At 39.3% G+C, this 7,183-nt stretch overlaps 1 long non-coding RNA gene across 1 annotated transcript; it reads right to left on the bottom strand.

Moving 5' to 3' along the window:
• Positions 1-1,838: 1,838 nt before the first annotated feature.
• Positions 1,839-5,103, bottom strand: LOC128626823 (uncharacterized). The gene is made up of 3 exons (XR_008390884.1): positions 4,953-5,103; positions 4,292-4,368; positions 1,839-3,930 (listed from the first exon to the last, which is right to left on the bottom strand). It is a non-coding gene; the product is annotated as an uncharacterized LOC128626823 (long non-coding RNA).
• Positions 5,104-7,183: the final 2,080 nt, after the last annotated feature.

Below are 7,183 nucleotides of genomic sequence, written 5' to 3'. Positions count from 1 at the left end.
CAGATTGATTGCAACCAACAAAATTGAAGCAATGATCAAAAAACTCCAAACAAACAGAAGTCCTGGACAGGATGGCTTCATGGGCAAGTTTTACTAAACATTGAAAGAAGAAATAATACCTACCCGTCTCAAACTATTCCAACAAATTCAAGAAGAGGAAAGACTCCCAAGCTTATTTTAAAAGGCCAGCATTATCTTAATTTCAAAACCAGATAAAGACACTATGAAGAAAGAAAATTATAGACTGATATCCCTAATGAACATTGATATAAAAATCCTCAACAAAATATTAACAAACTAAATTCAGCAATACATTTAAAAAAATCATGCACCATGGTCAAGTGGGATTTATTATTGGGATGCAAGTTTGGTACAATATCCACAAATCAATTAACATGATACACCACATAAACAAAGTGAAGGATAAAAATCATACAATCATATCAATACATGCAAAAAAAAGTGACAAAATCCAGCATCCATTTATCACAAAAACTCTCAGCAAAGTGAGAATAGAGAGAACATACATCAACATACTAAAAGCCATGTATTACGAATGCACAGCCAACATTGTACTCAATGGGGAAACACAAAAGGCATTTTCCTCAAGATTGGGAACAAGACAGGGATGCCTACTTTCACCACTTCTATTCATCATAGTACTGGAAGTTGTGACCACAGCAATCAAACAAACAAACAAACAAAAAGAAATAAAAGGCATCCAAATTGGAATAAAACTCATCATTTGAGATGACATGATGTTGTATATAGAGAACCCTAAAGATTACACCCCAAAACTACTAGAACTGGTTAAAGAATTCGGGGAAGTAGCAGGATACAAGATAAATATTCAGAAATCAGTTGCATTTTTTTACATCTATAATGCAACTGATTTTTTTACAGCATTAATGCAAACTATCAGAAATAGAAACTAAGAAAACAATCCTATTTATAGTTGCCTCAAAAAAAAAAAACCAACACCCACCTAGGAATAAATTTAACCAAGGAGATAAAAGACTTGTACTCTAAAATTATAAGACACTGAAGAAAGAAATTAAAGAAGATACAGTTCTTGGGCTGTACGTGGGGAATAGTGAGGATAATCCAAGGTGCTGAACACATGCTCTTGGAGCATCATAGTGAAACAGTATGAATAACCACAGCAATCTTGAAAAAGATGAACAGTACTGGCTGGTGTGGCTCAATGGGTTAAGCACTCTCCCATGAACCAAAGAGCTGCAGGTTTGATTCCCAGTCAGGGCTCATGACTGGGTTGCAGGCCAGGTCCCTGGTTGGGATTGATGTATCTCTCACACATTGATATTTTTTGTCTCTTTTTCTCCCTCTAAAAAAATAAAATAAAATCTTTAAAAAAGAGAGAGAGAGAAAGGACAAAGTGGAGGTATTATGCTGCCTAATATCAAACTATATTACAAAGCTCTAATGATCAAAACAGCATGGTACTGGCATAAAAACAGACACATAGATCAATGGAACAGAATAGAGAGCCCAGAAATGAACCCACACCTATATGGGCAATTAATATTTGACAAGGGTAATATTTGACAGTTTACCTTATACATACAATGAGGTAAAACAGTCTATTAAAAATGGAGTTTGGAAAATTGGACAGATACATACAAAAAAATGAAACTAGGTCACGTTCTTACTCCATGTATAAGAATAAACTCAAAATGGATTAAAGACTTAAATGTAAGACTTGAAACCATAAAACTCCTAGAAAAAAAACACGGGTAGTAAAAACTCTGACATTTCTCTTGGCATTATTTTTCCTGATAACAACAAAAATAAATAAATAAATAGGATTACATCAAACTAAAGAGTTTTTGCTCACTGAAGTAAGAAATCAACAAAACCAAAAGACAAGCTACTGAATGGGAGAACATATTCACCAATGATACATCTGATAAGGGGTTAATATCCAAAATTTATAAAGAACTCATACAACTCAACACGAAAAAACAAACAATCCAATCAAAAATGAGTCAAGGACCTGAATAGACGTTTCTTAAAGAGGACAAACAGATGACTAATAGACATATCCAAAGATGCTCACATCACCAATCATTAGAGAAATACAAATTAAAACCACAATGAGATAGCACCTCAACCCTGTCAGAATGGCTATCACCAATAAATCAACAAACAACAAGTGCTGGTGAGGATGTGGAGACAAGGGAACCCACATGCACTTTTGGTAGAATGCAGACTGACTGGTGCAGCCACTATGGAAAACAGTATGGAGGTTCTTCAGAAAATTAAGAGTGGAATTATCTTATGACCCAGAAATTCTTCTTTGGGTAAATATTTGAAGAAACCTAAAATACTAATTTGAAAGAATACATGTACTCCTATGTTTATTGCAGTCTTATTTACAATAGCCAAGATACAGAAGCAACCCAAGTTCCCATCAATAAACGAGTTGATAAAGAAGTGGTGGTACATATGAGGACTGTCTGGAAAAAGTCCCACATTGTTAATATAATGAGAAAGGTTTGTGCAACATGGATGTAACCTGGCAGTCAAGGAGAGAGGACTGGAATACTCATGCAAGAACAATGACGACTTCACTGTACTAGTCAGTGGGAGCAGTAGACGCCGTTGAATGAACATATGTACTGTGTAGCTGTTGCATTCAAAATGACTGAGTAGAGCAATGAATCTGCATCAGATTTTTCATTAAGCTTGAACATTCCTCCACAGAAACTATTTGGATGATTCAGAAGGCCACAGCCATGGGCAACTGGTGATTGGCAGCTTCATCACAACAACGTGCCTGCTCATACATTATGTCTAGTGCAGACTTTTTTTTGCAAAACATTGAATCACCTTTGAAAAGGAAGAGATTTCATACCATTGATGAGATTCAAGAAAATAAAACAAAGCAGCTGATGGTGACTGGGGGAACTGTGTGTGTTCCCACAGTGCCTACTTTGAAGGAGACCGAGGCATCATTGTCCTAAGTACAATGTTTTCTGTTTCCTGTATCTTCTTCCATAAGTGTCCCCATTTTTCCTATTACATGGCTGTATACTTTCTGGACAGATCTCGTATATACAATGGAATATTACTTAATGGAATATTTAAAAGGAATGAAATTTTACCACTTGTGACAGTATGGATGGATTTAGAGGATATTAATCTAAGAGAAATAACTCAGCCAGAAAAAGGTAAAGTGCCATATGATTTCACTTACATGTGGAATTGAAAGAACAATTTAAATGAACAAATAAAACAGAAGCAGGCTCATAGGTACAGAAAACAGATTGGTGGTTGCCAGAGGAGAGGGGATTGCGGTGTTACCGGGCAGTGACTGACCGGTCAGTGACTGACCGGGCCTGGATCAGGTCTGCCTCAGGCCTCCCCGTAGTGTGTGGGTTCTTGACTTCGTGCGGGAAAGGTTTCACAATGGGAGTCCAGGTGATTTGGAGAGTATGTTTATGAAAGTTGGGGACAGTGAAATAAAGAAGAGCTTAGGATAAAAGAAACAACAGGAGAGAGCCTGGCAAGGCTGCTGTGACCCTCTAAAAGTCAAAGAAAAGGGGCCTTGGAGACAGATTCAGAGGGTTAGCCTGGAACAAGCTGCTGCCACCCACTGCAAGTCTCATGGGGTCCCTTAGAGTTTAGGAAATGCTTGACTTTAGAGGAGAAAGATGGGGGAGGGAAAGGCACAGGCATGCTCTTGGGAGAGGGAGTGCTCCCTGGGACCTTTAAGTTGTTTTTTTTTGTTTGTTTTTTTGAAAGGCTGGAAGTCTAGAGGAGGGTATCATACAATACTCATCAACTTTTCCAGGTGTGCCCTTTCAGGGTCATGGTCTTCACTGATTGGTTAGTGGTGGCAGACTGTCATTAGTCATTGCAGCTGGTCCTGGTGGCCCATCTGGTTTTGCTGCTTTTCTTGGCCTGGAGCTGAAATATAATAACTGAATCCTAGATGTTATCTCTAGGGAGGAAAGGTCTGGGGCAGGGGGGATAAGGGGAGTGGGTTCTGAACTGCATGACCAGCAATATGCCAGGGAAGGAAACGCCGCCCTGGAGCTGAGGTCTGGTGCCAGTTTTGCCCATTGCTAGGTACCCAGGGCTTTCCACCCTGGTGACCTTCTGTATTTGGCTATACATTTCTTGGCCAGTTTACTGAGCTATCTGTCTCAATTTCCCCATTCCACTTGCCACGAAGTTTTCCTAGCTTCTTACTATCCTGCCTCATGGGACTGGGTGAATAAGTACAAATTGGCCATGGCTAGTGTGGTTCAGTGGACAGAATGCTGACCTGAAAACTAAGTTTGCTGGTTCAGTTCCCAGCTGGAGTACATCAATGTTTCTCTTCCTCTTTCCCTTCCCTTCTCTCTGAAAATAAATAAATAAAATATTTTAAAAAACCAAACAAACAAACAAACAAACAAACAAAACAGAGCCCTGGCTGGTGTGGCTCAGTTGGTTGAGCGCTGGCCTGCCAACTGTCAGGGCACATGCCTGGGTTGTGGGCCAGGTCCCCGGATGGGGTTCCTCTCATTCTCCCTCCCTTTCCCTCTCTCTAAAAGTGCATGAATAAAATCTTTTTAAAAAATTTAAACGGAGTACAAATTGGTAGTTACAAAATAGTCATGGGGTATAAAGTACAGCATAGGGAATATAATAGGGAATATTATAATAACTATGTCTGGTGCCAGGTGGGTACTAGAAATATCAATAGGAACATTTTGTAAAGTATATGATTATCTAACCAGTATGCTATATATCTAAAATTAACACAAAATAATATTGAATGTAAACCATAATTAAAAAATAAAATAATATAATAAGATAAAAAAATAAAATTGTGACCATAAAACATTAGAGGCTGATAGAAGCAATAATCATAATGATGATGACTCCAGTAACAACGAAGATGAGCAAAAACTGGATTTGGCAGGGAGTAGAATGCATACTACCTTGGGTTTCAGTGTGCTGCTGAGTACTATGATCCAGTTTTCAAAGTGCTGTTTTTTGTTTTTTTTTAACCAAAATAGGGTGGAGACAAATGTCCTGGATGAGTCTGTGGGGGAGATACAAGCCTTCCTCTACCTCCAAGGTTCTTCTGGCTGGTCTAAGATTAAATAGACATGAGACAGATTAGCAAGAGACAATAACCAAATTTAATAAGTCCGTATATATGGGACCCCCTCATACATGAGCTAGGAAGGAGGTAATACACCTTGGGGGCCTCAAAGGGTCATTGCAGGATGATAAGAACAACGGAAAAACTTCTAGTAAGTAGAATTTGTCCTGCCCTAGGAGGTTATCTCTGATAATCTCTTATTATGGGCAAGGCCCCTAATTCAAGTTCTAGTAGGTAGTTAAGGGAAAAGCAGAAGTTTCTCTTCAGCCTGTGGCTAAACTTGCTCTCAGCTCAAAGTAATCTGCATACTGTAGAGAAACATTTAGGGGTGGCTGGTTCTGAACAACCACAGGACCGTGGAACCTAGATTATGGTCCTCATGATGGAGATTCTTCCGCTACGGAGCCTGTTTGAAGATTACCTCTCTGGTTTTAGTTCCTTCTTTAATACACCCAAGGGATAAAACCAGATGACCTCTAAGGAACTCTTCTATGGATCTATCATTTTTTCTGAAATACCCTGATGTTTTTTGTTGCCTGCAAATGCGTCCCTGAGCTGTTATTCATGGGTTAACCCTCTACGGGAAACTGAGTGCCTCACACTGCTAGTATGCAACCCTTCTCTTCTTTAGGGGATGGGTTATTCAAGTTTACCAGTATATTAGGCCCAATCTAAACGCAGATACAGCAATTACATAACTGAGATTGGTAAACAAAACTTCCTGCAGAGGAAACACATTTTCGCTTCTATTTCTCTCCTTCCATGACTTTATTTCATCACTTACTTCCTCTATTAGCATCTTCAAATTCTCCCTCGGACAGGATTCTGTCCTAGCTCACAATGACGAGCATTTTGTATTCATGTAATACACTCTATCTACCTATACATCTTGGAATCAAACTCTGAACCTACTGATTTCACTCCTCAGTCCAGTGCAAACTCTACTGAAGTGGTTTTGATAAAGATTGTCAATGGCTGTTTATCTGTCTAAACTAGTGTTTTCTTGTTCTTGATTTCACTGTAGCATTTACACGCTTAGTGATCTCACGTGTTTTAATGTGTCCATTAAATCGATAGGGGAACTCCAGAGTTAAAGGTTTTAGCCTTAGTTGATAGGCTTAAGCATCTACTGCGTCTGAAAAAGGGTAATTCCTGGAACTGGAATGCTTGACCCATGACTCAAGGAGGTCAACAAGTATTCAACCTCTGTGCCCCAGGCAGTCTGCAAGCCACAGAGATGATACCTGAGCCCTTGTGTTCCAGAGGAGGAATGCCCCAGATGCAGATAAAGAATTGCTGATCAACAAACAGGTAAAGAAGTACTCAGAAAATCTCTGCTAGACTGCAACTCTTACTCGGTTAACCATTTTTCCAAACTCCTTACCCACCCTTTTATCCAATTAAACTTTTTCCAACCCTCTTACCCAGCCTTTCTTCTCCTCTTAAAAATGTTGGCCTGAAGTGAGTTAAGACAGTTTTTTTAAACATATTTTATTTATTTTTAGAGAGGGGGAAGGGAAGGAGAAAGGGAGAGAAATGTGTGAGAGAAACATTGATCGTATTTTAATGAGTTTATTTGAGCCCAACTGACGTGTGCCTAGAAGCAAGATCTCAAATGCTCCTCGTTAGCATTTTGAAAAGGACACACCCATCATTAATCCCCACTGTTATCTCTAGTCCATCCCCCTGTCCCCAGGGCCTGCTGGAGTTTTCACCACTTGGAGGATGAATCCGATAATGATATCACCTTACATCACCTTACTCACACCTTTAACCTCCAGGAAGCTGGCTTCCCAGTTACATCCAATCTGTTCAGTGCTGTTAGCAGTATCCTCCCCATGATCTCCAGCCTTATCTCCAAGTGTTCCAGTCACACTGGGCCACTTTTTGTCTTCTAAGCAAACTAAGCTCATTTGAACCCCAAGACCTTAATGAAATTAAGGCACTGGGTGCCCCCTTTATTTATGCTTAATCACAAAGCAGAACATCTGACAAATGTACATTCTCAGTCAATTCTTATTGAATGAATTAACTGTGAATCCTAGATGGCTGGCTCTTCAATAA

This window comes from Artibeus jamaicensis, unplaced genomic scaffold (genome assembly GCF_021234435.1).
Source record: "Artibeus jamaicensis isolate MK-2021 breed Jamaican fruit bat unplaced genomic scaffold, CSHL_Jam_final contig_233, whole genome shotgun sequence".
NCBI classification, from domain to species: domain Eukaryota; kingdom Metazoa; phylum Chordata; class Mammalia; order Chiroptera; family Phyllostomidae; genus Artibeus; species Artibeus jamaicensis.
Note: the sequence above shows the minus strand (reverse complement) of the source record. Positions and strands in the feature narration are given on the sequence as shown.